This window comes from Plecotus auritus (genome assembly GCF_963455305.1).
Source record: "Plecotus auritus genome assembly, chromosome: 3".
In the NCBI taxonomy this organism is placed as follows: Eukaryota; Metazoa; Chordata; class Mammalia; order Chiroptera; family Vespertilionidae; genus Plecotus; species Plecotus auritus.
Window position 1 is genome coordinate 1,013,167 of NC_137772.1, and position 13,860 is coordinate 1,027,026.

Genomic DNA, 13,860 nt, shown 5'->3' on the forward strand with positions numbered 1-13,860 from the left:
GGACGCCGCAGATGTACGGTCAATTTGCATATTTCTCTTTTACTAGTGTAGATAAGAACCAAAGTTTTAAGGTGATTTTCAGTGAAAAGTATCTTAATTTTATGGGTAGACCATCAAAGAAATGTGTGTTTTTCCTCTAGAGCAGGGGTGGGAACATCCAGCCCTCGGCCATATAAGGCCATGAAATCACTTGGTCTGGTCTGGCCCTGCCCAGGCATTAGGGGGAGTTAATAAATGTTTGACCAGATAGAGCAAGCTAGTTTTTAAGCTGGTAGTTTTGTGCGGCCTGAGAGTGATGTTATAAATACCCACATGGCCCTTGGCAGAGAAAGTTCCCACCCCTGCTCTAGAGTTTGACGGGGACTCTGGAGTTTGACTGGGATGCAGGGAGAAGAGAAGTTACTCCACATCCACTTCCAGGTTCTGACACCGCAGCCTTGAGGCTCGGAGAGCATCTATGGGCCCAGCCATGTGATGGGGAAGATGCACAAAAACGAGACGGCCTCAGTCCTTTCCTCAAGGGGCTTTGCCATACACCTTGCCTTTTCTTTTTTAGGTTTATAGTTTTTTAAAATCATTCTTTATTGCTGAAAGTATTACATATGTCCCCCCTTTTCCCCCACTGACCCCCTCCAGCCCACCTGCCCCCTGCCCCAGGCCTTCACCACCCCATTGTCTGTGCCCATGGTTTATGCGTATAAGCATACAAGGTCTTTGGCTGGTTACCCCCCTCCCTCCCCTAACCTCTCGCCTCCTCTCAGAGATTCCGCACTCTGCTCCATGCTCCCATGTCTCTGGATCCACTCCGTCCATCAGTTTATTTGTTCCTTAGATTCCACACATGAGGGAGATCCTGTGATACTTGTCTTTCCATGACTGGCTTGTTTCCCTTCGCCTGGTCCTGGGCCTGTGTCCGGGCTGCTCAGCGTTCCCCTCGATTGGACAGGGAGCCTGCGAGTCTGGGGATGTCTGCCCCGTCCCGGGCTGCTGGCTCTGGATGGGCCCGGGTGTGAACAGTTTCCCTGGAGGGCTGGCCGGCCTGCGACAGCAGGAAGCACGCAGGCATCTCTCCCTGCGACCACTTTCCCGCCTGCTGGGTAGGAGGGCCCTTTCTCGGAGCTTCACCGGGAGCAGAGTGGAGCTCCTGCTCCTTCACATTGGCTCTCGGGCCTTGGCTGTGAGCTTCCATTTTAGCAGTTGTTCGCGGCAGCGCCAGCACTCCTGGTTGACTCCTCACCGTTCCTCCCTCTGTTGACCTGTCCATGTTGTTCAGCCATCATTTTTATGGCTCTCTCTAGTCGTTGGGCGATGGTTTTCTTTAATTTTTAGGAAATATTAGAAAGAGTCTATTACAAGTCTTTGTCTAGTGCAGTGATGACAGCAGGGGGTCGTACCTCTTTACCAGGTTAACGCCGGGTCGTGGTGGCGTGGGAGTGAGGGGCAAGGGCTGGGTGTGGGCGCCCAGCAAAGGGTCCAGGGCAGGGATCCTCAAACGTTTTAAACAGGGGGCCAGTTCACTGTCCCTCAGACCGTTGGAGGGCCGGACTATAGTTAAAAAAAAAAAAAAAAAAAAAACTATGAACAAATTCCTATGCACACTGCGGGCCCGGGACGCATCGGCTGCTAAGCAGGACAGGCAGCGGCACCCGGCGGGCCGGATAAATGTCCTCGGCGGGCCGCATGTGGCCCGAGGGCCGTAGTTTGAGGACGCCTGGTCCAGGGAGACCTCAGGTGGGGCAGGAAGAACAGCTCTCAGCTGTGTCTGGTGGGAGGTTTTGTGAGCGTGCGTCTGTGCACGAGCTGATTCTAGCCCAGGGGTGGGCAAACTTTTTGACTCGAGGGCCACCATGGGTTCTTAAACTGGACTGGAGGGCCGGAACAAAAGCATGGATGGAGTGTTTGTGTGAACTAATATAAATTCAAAGTAAAGGAGCGGAGGGGAGAGCAAGAGACCCGGATAGAACAGCCGGATCCGGCCCGCGGGCCGTTGTTTGCCCACGGCTGGTAACTCCACAACGTCTGGTCTTCTTCAAGGATGGCTTCTGTCCGTTTCCTTTTCTTCTTCCCACGGGCCATCTCTCCTCACCTGGCGGCGTGCTTTGTGACTTGGGGATGTGGCTTTGGAGCTGGATGTAATGCCGTGGTAACTCCGTAAATCCAACGTTCCCCCTTCCCTGGGTTTTCTCTTCTTGATGGGGAAAGCTGACCTTTTGTGTAACCAGTTTAATGTCAAGACAAAGCATTCCTCGGGTACCAAGAGCAAAAGACAATGCAAACAGAATAAGAACCAAGCAACCGAAATGCTCTCCTGTGGGGTGGGCTGGGGCCCCGGAGCTCCTGCTGATCCACGGACTGGCAGGTCGGACTCTCGCCGCGGTTCTTGTCCTACGAAGTTGGAAGGATAGAATTTACGGACAGAAAGATGATAAGCGAAAATGTGGAAGTTTATTGTCAGCATATACCAGCGCCCCCTGGGGAGGCCCCCACGTGGAGAAAACCTGCTCTTTCCCCAACAGGGGAAAATCGAGTCCCTGTGAGCCTCTGTCTCAGGCCTTGTAAATGCTGAAAGCTCTTGTCTCCGCATGACTGTTTCTAATTGGACCCTTCCTCATTTTATGTCCCTTGTGCTTTCCCAATTGGCCGCTCTCCCCCTATCCCCGCATGGTATCAGTTTCAAGGTTTAAAGCTCACCCAGTGCCCCTTCTTCTCCTTCTCCATGTCTGGTGACATCCCTCCCTCCTCTGCGTATGTAAGGTAATGGGGCCTGGAGCTGTTTGCCGGTCACGTGCGCATGCCTCTCCCCGACCCCTCTCCTGAAACTGCCCTTCCTGTCTCTACCGCCTTCCCCTGGGATCCTGGTTGGGCTACCTTACAGCACACCCTCAACGGCTCTTCCTGCTTGTGCTGGGCCTGGGGGTCAGCGTAGGGCCTTCTGGGGTCATGTCGGAGAGGGCCACGTGGCTGGGCGCGGTCATGGCTTTCTGAATCTGCAGCGTACACAGAGGCTCCCGAGGCCCTGCGTCCCCAGAGGAGCCCTCCCCTAACCGCCCTCCAGCCTCCTGCTCTATCGCGCGTCCTCATGGCTCACGGTCTTCTGCCCACGTGGCTGCAGGTCTCCCTCGGCCGGACGATGCTTTGCACGAGGTCCCCACATGTCCCGCCCTGAGTGGGCTCCGCGTTGTGTGAAACGGGAGCGAGGGGCTTGCATCCGGCCTCCAGGGACCCCACCTGGGTCAGGCCAGACTTGCACAGTCATTCGTTGGGGGTTTCCTCCGTGTCCCCCTGAGCTGGAGACCAGGCCCACCTGACATTCCGGTCACTATGGGAGCCCAGGGTAGGGTGTGGGGAGGTGGGCCCCAGCAGCTGGACCTGCTACCCAGCGCCCTGCCGTGTGCTGCAGCCTCCCCTGACTCCGCACGGCCGTGCTGTGAGCGCTGCCTGTGTTCAGCCTGGCACACCGGGGCTGCCGGCTTCTGCTGCCGGCTCCGTGGCTCTGGGACGCGGCGGGAGCTCTCCCCAGTGTTTTGCTGCGGTCATCCCCTTTGCTTTCACCGTCAAACCCCAAGTACCAGGAGCTTCTCCCCAGTTCCCCGCGTTTCCTCTGCTCCCCGCGGGGGAGTCACCTGTCGGGCCCACCGCATGCTCTTCCCAACAAGCACTAACACGCCGGACGGCGCTCCCAGCGACGGGGTTCCACAGTCCTGGCCGAAGCACGCCATCTCCTGATTCAGGAAGGTTCCGGGGGCTTCTGAAATGTTCCTCAGGCACTTAGCAGTTAAATATGCATCTAGACTTTACCAATCAAACCTAATCTCCAGGGTAGAAATAGCAGAATCACTTCTTGTTTATTTTGCTTGCTTTTTTAGTGAACTATAATCCTACATCATAAAAGGGCAATATGCAAATTGACCGAACGGCGGAATGACCGGTCGCTATGACATGCACTGTCCTCCAGGGGGTAGATGCTCAACACAGGAGCTGCCCCCTGGTGGTCAGTGCGCTCCCACAGGGGAAGTGCCGCTCAGCCACAAGCCGGGCTGATGGCCAGTGAGCACAGCAGTGGTGGCGGGAGTCTAAGGATGTCTGACTGCCCGCTTAGGCCCACTCCCTGCGGGCCTACGCTGTCAATCAGATATCCCCTGAGGGCTCCCGGACTGCAAGAGGGTGCAGGCCAGGCTGAGGGGACTGGCCCCCTCACCCAAATGTATGAATGTCGTGCACCGAGCCTCTAGTTGACATATAACATTATATGGGTTTCTGGTATTTACATAGTGATTTTATATTTGCCTGTATTGTAAAAGGATCACCATAAACCTTGTAAACATCCGTGTTACTCTGTTTTATTTTAACATGCAGAAAAAACGTGGTCTCACCGACTCTCCTTCTTCCTGCTCAGCTCTCTGCCAGGTGAGCGGATCTGACCGTGAACATAGGTACACGCACAGACACGTGCCGTCATACACGTGTATCCCAGTATCTTACCCAATTCCTTTTGTGAGCTAAGGGAGTGACTTTTTGGTCACAGGGAGTGTTTGCCCTCACAAGCTGCCTCATCAGCATTGTTTAAATGGAGCTCCGCCCCCATGCGGTTCAACTGGCAGGTGCCACGGAGGCTAAGGGAGAATATGTTCTGAGAAAGAGCTAAGCCGGGACATCGTCGTTGGCTGTCTGAGCGCCTCTCTGTCAGATGCAATCATCAGTGAGAGATTTAAGGAAGCCAGGGATTGCCTTTTAAGGACATTGAATTATTATCCCAAGACTCTTTCAAAACTGTGAGTTGGAAGGGCAGATGCACAACGCGCGAGCTCTGGCTCTCTGTGGCTCTCCATGGCTCCCTGTGGCTCTCCGTGGCTCCCTGTGGCTCTCCGTGGCTCCCTGTGGCTCTCCGTGGCCCCCTGTGGCTTTCCATGGCTCCCTGTGGCTCCCTGTGGCTCTCCATGGCTCCCTGTGGCTATCTGTGGCTCTCTGTGGCTTTCCATGGCTCCCTGTGGCTATATGTGGCTCCCTGTGGCTTTCCATGGCTCCCTGTGGCTATCTGTGGCTCTCCATGGCTCCCTGCAGCTCTCCATGGCTCCCTGTGGCTCCCTGTGGCTCCCTGCGGCTCTCTGTGGCTTTCCATGGCTCCCTGTGGCTATCTGTGGCTCTCCGTGGCTCCCTGTGGCTCTCTGTGGCTCCCTGTGACTCCCTGTGGCTTTCCATGGCTCCCTGTGGCTATCTGTGGCTCTCCGTGGCTCCCTGTGGCTCTCCATGGCTCCCTGTGGCTCCCTGTGGCTCTCCGTGGCTCCCTGTGGCTCTCCGTGGCTCCCTATGGCTCCCTGTGGCTCTCTGTGGCTCCCTGTGGCTCTCCATGGCTCCCTGTGGCTATCTGTGGCTCTCCGTGGCTCCCTGTGGCTCTCTGTGGCTTTCTATGGCTCCCTGTGGCTATCCGTGGCTCTCTGTGGCTCCCTGTGGCTCTCCGTGGCTCTCTGTGGCTTTCTATGGCTCCCTGTGGCTATCTGTGGCTCTCTGTGGCTCCCTGTGGCTCTCCGTGGCTCTCTGTGGCTCTCCATGGGGTCCCGCGCCAGATGAATGAGCTGTGGTGCTTGTCTCGTGTCTAACTCTCCTCTTGCTCAAGTCAGGAAGGCACCCCCCCGGGCAGAGGGCCTCACTCAGAGCCCCGGCGAGTGGCTGGGACCTCCCACTTTGCAGGGTGATGGTCGGTGCAGTGCCTCCTGGGGCTCTCAGAGCCGCACGTGAGGGTCCCTCTGCATCTCAAGGTTTGGCTGTGCGCTGATTAAGACAGTGACGAGCACGCATTTTTCGGCACCTGCCCAGGCCTCAGCTCCCGGTGTGGTGACTATGGACGTGTGAGTTTTGGCGTGTTTCCTCAGTGGCCAGTGTCCGAGGCAGAATACCGGAGTTCTGAATTCATTGGAACCAAAGATGGACAACCTGCCACGTCTGCACTGAGACAGGGAATCGGGGAGCCGGGGAGCCCGCTGGGGCAGAGGAGGTGGGTCGCCGAGCTCACGTCGCTGCGTGGAAGGGCGTTTGCCATGACCGGTTAATACGTTTGCATGTACATCTCCCAACGTCTCTGAATTTAAGGCATCAGACATTGAGGTTCTTTTCAGCCGGCATTCTGCATCTTGTCTGGTTTTGTGCTGTTTATGCAGAAGCCAGTGGAGAGTTAACCTTTGAGAAACCTGCGTCAAATCCGTATCACCTTAGTGTCCTAATGCCATCGCTCAGTAGCCGTCTGCCCAGATATAGTCCCCACTCAGGAAGCTACAAACCGGTAAATAAAAGTGAGATCACGGACACTGGATTCCTGCGACTCACCTCGCACGCACACAGCATTACCTCTTCCCATTCAGAGCTTGGTGTTCGCACCCATCACTCCAGAAACGTAAGCCCGCGCCCATCTGTTGCATAGCAGAGGGGCTCCCCCGTGACCTCACGGGTTCCCACGGCAACGCATCCCTCTACGGCCAGCTCAGCGCTTTGATCTGCAGGTGGTCGAAGGCAGACACCCGATCTCAGAGTCCAGCCTCCAGACTGTGGGCAATCCCTCTCTGCTGTGCCTAAGCTTCCCCGGCCTGCGCCCTGTGACATGGCGGCCTCTCGCTGGATTGCTGGTCATGGAGCATGACTGTCACATGCAGCCATGGCTGTGCTTTGCAAACAGTTTCTCCACACCTGCCCTGTGGCGGCATCCCCACAGATGTGCCCCCTCTTCCTCCGATGCACTTGCCCCTGCTCCCCCAACGTCAGGAAGATGCATCACAATTAAACTCGGGAAACAAGTGCTGTAGAAAAGTCTCCAAGGCGCCGAGATGAAGGATGCGTCACCTACAGCGAAGGACGTTGAAGGACAGCCGATTTCTTGTCAGGGACCATGGAAGCCAGAAAGGAGTGGCACAGCGTGTCTCAAGGCCTGAGAGAGAAGCACCGTCTCTTGCAAACTCGATATCTGAGGAACTATCGCTCAGAAATGAAAAGTGAGCAAAACGCCGAGTTTCAGCAACGCGTCCCCACCGCCTGCATTGTCCTCCTGGATGGCATGGGGTGGGCAGGTGGGTGTTACCCGCACAGCATCCGGCAGCTGGGCCCCGGGACTGAGGACTGAGCGAGAGAAGGTGACTCGGGGAATGCTGATAGCTGGCGGGTGGAGACCAGCACGCGGACCCGGACCACTCCCTTCACTGTCTCCTCTCCCTGCCCCGCACCTGCGCTTCCCGGCCTAGCCCAGTGCCTTCCTCCTTGGAATCTGACTCAGATGGAGCCAGTGCCTGCTTGGCTGCCTTTCCTGAGAAGCTGGAGTATTTCTGCTGCCAGGCCCCACCCTGCAGGTCTCTACAGGCCCCCCTACAGCTTCCCCAGAGACACCCCCATACATGCCCTCTGGTCCCCATGACTTAACTTGAAAGGGGTTTAAAGGAAAGCGGGCGTGCACCGCAGAGCCCAGATATGGGGGTGGAAGATGCGTGAGCAAGCGTGTGGACGCTCACTGCCTTTGGATGGATAAGACGGGGTTGGTTCCATGTACAACCAAGGCCCCGCGGGGCAGGAAAGGCAACATCCTCTGGAGAGAGGCCCTCCCAGTGGCCACTTCCCACGTGGTGTCCCCCTGGTCTGCTTCCTCCTTGAAGGTGATGGAGGCCAGGCACGGCGCAGGGGTTGGCGAGGCCTCAGACCAGGAGGGGGGGCTGGAGCTGCGCCAGGGGCGGCCACCCATTCCTGTCCGTGACCGTATCTCACCTTGCATTTCCTCACCATCCCTGTGACACAGCGGAATCTAGCCACCCTCCCTACAAACAAATGGTCCCTCCTCAGTGACTGCAAACTCACGTGAGAATGAGCAAAGCTGGGTTTGTGCTTAGAAAGATGTTTTTTTAATCTTTATTGTTCAGATTATTACAGATGTTCCTCTTTTTCCCCCCATGGCTCCCCTCCACCCAGTTCCCACCCCACTCCAGGCTGTCATCCCTCCACTATCCTCATCCATAGGTGTAAGATCTTTGTCTAATCTCTTCCCACACCCCCACACCCCCTTCCCCCTGAGAATTGTCAATCCGCTCCGTTTCCATGCCCCTGATTCTATTACATTCACCAGTTTATTCTGTTCATCAGATTTTTTTATTCACATGATTTTTAGATTCACTTGTTGATAGATATGTATTTGTTGTCGCTTTGCTGTTCATAATTTTTTATCTTTACCTTTTTCTTCTTCTTCCTCTTCTTAAAGAATACCCTTCAGCATTTCATATAATACTGGTCTGGTGGTGATGAACTCCTTTAACTTGTTCTTATCTGTGAAGCTTTTTATCTGACCTTCAATTCTGAATGATAGCTTTGCTGGGTAGAGTAATCTTGGTTGTAGGTCCTTGCTATTCATCACATGGAATATTTCTTGCCAGTCCCGTCTGGCCTGCATAGTTTCTGTTGAGAAATCAGCTGACAGTCATATGGGTGCTCCCTTGTAGGTAATTAACTGTTTTTCTCTTGCTGCTTTTAATATTCTCTCTTTGTCTTTTGCTCTTGGCATTTTAATTATGATGTGTCTTGGTGTGGTCCTCTTTGGATTCCTTTTGTTTGGGGTTCTCTGCACTTCCTGGACTTGTAAGTCTATTTCTTTCACCAGATGGGGGAAGTTTTTGGTCATTATTTCTTCAAATAGGTTTTCAATATCTTGCTCTCTCTCTTCTTCTGGCACCCCCATAATTCGGATGTTGGTATGCTTGAAGTTGTCCCAGAGGCTCCTTACACTATCTTCAAATTTTTGGATTCTTTTTTCTTTTTGCTCTTTTGGTTGGGTTTTTTTGCTTCCTTGTATTTTAAATCTTTGACTTGATTCTTGGGATCCTCTAGTCTGCTGTTGGATCTCTGTATTTTATTCTTTATTTCAGTCAGTGTATGCTTAATTTCTGACTGGTCCTTTTCCTTTTTTTAAAAAATATATTTTATTGATATTTCACAGAGAGGAAGGGAGAGGGATAGAGAGCTAGAAACATCGATGAGAGAGAAACATCGATCAGCTGCCTCCTGCACACCTCCCACTGACGATGTGCCCGCAACCAAGGTACATGCCCTTGACCGGAATCGAACCCGGGACCTTTCAATCCACAGGCCGATGCTCTATCCACTGAGCCAAACCGGTTTCGGCTTCCTTTTTTTTTTTTTTACCTTCTCACTAAGATCCTTGAAGGCCTCACTAAGTTCCTCGGAGGTTTCTAGAAGATTCTTGAGTAATGTTATAACTGTGGTTTTGAACTCTATATCCAGTAGTTTGCTTTCTTCCATTTATTTCATTCGTGACATGTTTCTTTGTCTCCACATTTTGGCTGCTTCCCTGTGTTTGTTTCTATGTACTGGGTAGCTGCTAGGTCTCCTTGAGTTAATAGAGTGTCTTTGTGTGCTAGGTGTCCTATAGGGCCCAGTGGTTAGCCTCCCCAGTCACCTGAGGTGGACACCCTTGGTGCACCCCTTTGTGGGCTGTGTGCACAGTCTTGTTGTAGTTGAGCCTTGATTGCTATTGTTATCACTGGGAGAAATTGACCTCCAGGCCAATTGGCTGTGAGGACCAGCTGTGTCTACAATGGGAGAGCTGCTGTGCTGGAGACACCCTTATGGAGCAGGGCTTGCTTCAGTGGGGCTTTGGTGCTCACTGAGTCTGCCTCTTAAGTGTGTTGTTTATGGATGTGAGGAGTTGTAATCCGGTATGGTCTGACACTGACCCCTGGGTACGCTGGCTCTTGGATCTCCAAGGAGGTGCTAATTTAGCCTCTGCCTGAGGCCACCCAGCAGGAGCTACAGAGAGATCTGCAGATTCCTCCTCTTTGTTTGGGTTTGGAAGTGCCTAGACGAGGCCCAGCTGTGAAGCAAGGAAGGCTGCTGCCTGCCTTGGGCCTTCTTTTGATAGACTTGGGGCTCCCTGACCCAGCTGCTGCCTGTTTGACAGGTTTTAGGCTGAGAAAGGATAGGCCATTTATACAAAAAAAGAAGCTGTGCACAGCTTGGGTGGGGTTGTACATTGGGTGAGGCAGGGTCTCAGGGAATCACCAGGGCAGAGCAAACAGCAATGGCTGCCAGTCAGCCCTGTGGCCAAGGAGGTCTCAGCACAGGAACAATGATCCCTGCAAGCACTTCCGTCTGAAAGAAAACCACCCTCCTGTTCCTGCCCCAATGCCAGACAGTCCAGTTTCTCCCCATAGGTGTCTGGGTCCCCCAGAGCCTTGCCTGGAATTGGAGTTCAGAGCAAATGGGAGCTTATATCTCCCTCCTGATTAAAAAAGCAGTGCAGCCCTCACCGGTGTGGCTCAGTGGATAGACCGTCGGCCTGCGGACTGAAAGGTCCCGGGTTCGATTCCGGTCAAGGGCATGTACCTTGGTTGCGGGCACATCCCCAGTGGGAGGTGTGCAGGAGGCAGCTGATGGATGTTTCTCTCTCATCGATGTCTCTAACTCTCTATCCTTCTCCCTTCCTCTCGGTAAAAAAAAAAATCAATAAAATACACTTACAAAAATAAAAATAAAAAAATAAAAAAGCAGCGCACCCGGGTGCCAGCACTTTCCACGCCTCCGCACCTCCTACCAGTCTCAATGCGCTTTCTTCTTTACCTCTAGTTGTAGTCCTTCCACTCAGCCAGCTCCCCTGCGGTGCTGGATTATAGCTGTTCTGTCTTTCAGTTGTAATTTTGATGTGGTTGTGAGAGGCCGCAAGTACAGGTGTTTACCTGTGCTGCCATCTTGGTTCTCTAGAAAGATTCTTTTAAAAGTCGCATGACTCCCGGCCAGCGTGGCTCAGTGGATGAACATCGACCTATGAGCCAGGAGGTCACAGTTTGATTCCCGGTCAGGGCACATGCCCAGTTGTGGCTCCTTCCCCAGTGTGGGGCCTGCAGGAGGCAGACAATCCATGATTCTCTCTCATCATGGATGTTTCTATCTCTCTCTCCTTCTCCCTTCCTCTCCGGAATCAATGAAAAAAAATTTTTTTTAAAGTCTCATGGCAAAATACAAGTTTATTTGAGAATTCATATGTATACAATGAGTGGTCAGATTATGATGATCTCTGAATGCATAATAATCTGGCCCACTCAGTGTATATCCTATGTAATAAAAGGCTAATATGCAAATTGTCCCCTCGACCAGGAGTTCGACCAGCAGGCGGGCCAGCCAACCGCCCATGTCCCCTCCCCCAGGCCAGGCTGTTCGGACCCCACCCATGCACGAATTCATGCACCGGGCCTCTAAAGTATATAAATACACACACACACACACACACACACACACACACACACTGAGTGGCCAGATTATTATGTATTCAGAGATCATAATAATCTGGCCACTCAGTGTATACCCTATATAATAAAAGGCTAATATGCAAACTGTCCCCTCGACCAGGAGTTCAACCAGCAGGCAGGCCAGCCAACCACCCATGTCCCCTCCCCCAGGCCAGGCTGTTCGGACCCCACCCATGCACGGATGCATGCACCGGGCCTCTAAAGTATATAAATACACACACACGCACACACACACACACACACTGAGTGGCCAGATTATTATGTATTCAGAGATCATAATAATCTGGCCACTCACTGTATATCCTAAAAGGCTAATATGCAAACTGTCCCCTCGACCAGGAGTTCAACCAGCAGGCAGGCCAGCCAACCACCCATGTCCCCTCCCCCAGGCCAGGCTGTTCGGACCCCACCCATGCACGAATTCATGCACCGGGCCTCTAAAGTATATAAATACACACACACACACACACACACACACACACACACACACACACACTGAGTGGCCAGATTATTATGTATTCAGAGATCATAATAATCTGGCCACTCAGTGTATGTCCTATATAATAAAAGGCTAATATGCAAATTGTCCCCTCGACCAGGAGTTCAACCAGCAGGCGGGCCGGCCAACCACCCATGTCCCCTCCCCCAGGCCAGGCTGGTCGGACCCCACCCATGCACGGATGCATGCACCGGGCCTCTAAAGTATATAAATACACACACACACACAATGAGTGGCCAGATTATCATGTGTTCAGAGATCATCCTAATCAGGCCACTCAGTGTCTATCCCTCTGCGTGCACTTTCCTCCTGCCTAGAAAGTACTCCCCCCGAAGTCTGTGTGTAACTCTTCTCTCCCTTTGGGTCCCTGAGACCTCGACAGAGCCCAGCTCCCCACAGCAGCTAGGGAGGCCGGAGGCCGGGGCGGGGGAGGGGGCATGGAAAGGCCTAGACCTCACGCTGAAGCTTCCGTCCTGTTTCTCATCAGTGTTCACCTGACCCAGGACATGCTGGCCAGCCTTTTAGAACCCGCATAAACGAATACGTGACACACAGTAGGGATCTTATTGGGGCATCTTCCCTCTTCTAACTCCAGAGAAGGGAACCCGCCTCCTGCCTCATGCCGTGGCGCTAATGCAGACTCCTCCGCTTTCCAACGCTCTGAGGATGCTGGTGGCCGCTGCTGCGGGTGAGGTCAGACAGCGGCTGCTATTTGAGACCCGACTCAGCGCCGGGCTGTGTGAAAGGGGAGACCGAGCCGTGACGGCTGAGGTCACTCCAAGGACTTAACCGCCACTTTAAAGAAGCTGTTCCGATGGGAAAGGCTTGGTATATGCAGTTTCAGGAAATATTCTAGCGGATGTTATTTCAATCAATAAGAGAGAAAGGACAGACTTTCAGGGAGAAAATATCAAAATGCATTTAAACTCGGCAGCAGAGATAAGGCGGGTGGGAGGAAAGGGAGCTGACCTTGCTTTTTCTATGGTCACGGCCATCGTAAGAGGGAGAGGACGGACGCTCCCTTAGGGGCTGGGCCCCTGGTGTGTGGGACGCACAGGCTCCGGCAGGAAGGGGCATAGGTAGGCCCCCCCTCAGGTGAGTGAGTGAGGAGCCGCATCTCCCACCAGGAGCCCCCCAGCCGCAGTGTGGGCAGCGGATGGAGGGCGGAGACAGGGTCACTGATGAGGTCACTGACGAGGGTGTCTTATCCGTTCTTGACCTTGGGACGCCCTCCTGGGTATGCTTTCCCTCCGCGGAAGGTCAAGCGGGTCACAGGAGTTGACCATCTCAACTCAAACCCCCTACAAGCATCTTCAGCTCATAGGGCGTCTTCAACACCAAACCCTCCCAGACTCACAGGACAAGGCTCTGTCAGCGGCGCTTGGGACAGAGGGACACTCGCAGGGATTTGGGGTCTTTCCATGGACAGCAGAGAGGCAATCGCACGAGCTGCCTGTCTTTAAGGTCTGTCAAGAGGGACGTGGGCGAGGACGGGAGGAGAGAACCATCTGTGATGGAGGCAACAAGGGGGTGGTGCTGAGCGGCCACGTCTCGCTGGGCAGTCCCGGGCCCGCCCCTCCCAGCACCCAGAGTCCCTCCGCTGACCACACGGTCTACGAAATCCACGAACGAGGGAGGGGACGCAGACGGGGCCCGTTCCACCTCCACCTGGGCCCGTTCCACCTACGTCACATCTGCAGAGCGACCAGTGGGTGATACAGACACATGTCCCCGGTGACGGCCACAGGGTCCGCCCGAGAAGCCACCAGGGTCCGAAGGCCTGCTTTCCGGCGGAACGATGGCTGTCCCTCACGCCTCCCAAAACCGAGACGAGGGAAACGTGGTCCTCGGATGAGGGGAACTGTCAAGGAGGAGAAGGCACCGCTGGTGAGGAGAAATGGACGCCATCGGGGGACGAGGTCACCATCCCTTCTGGGCTTCTGAATCTAAGACATTTCTGGGCAAAAAAGATCGTGTTCAGGTTTGTGATCGCTGCACAGCTCGCTGACTTTTTATGAGGAAAATATTTTTAAAAAATCAGAAGGCTTTTATTTTACAGACGAAAACAAATGCAAC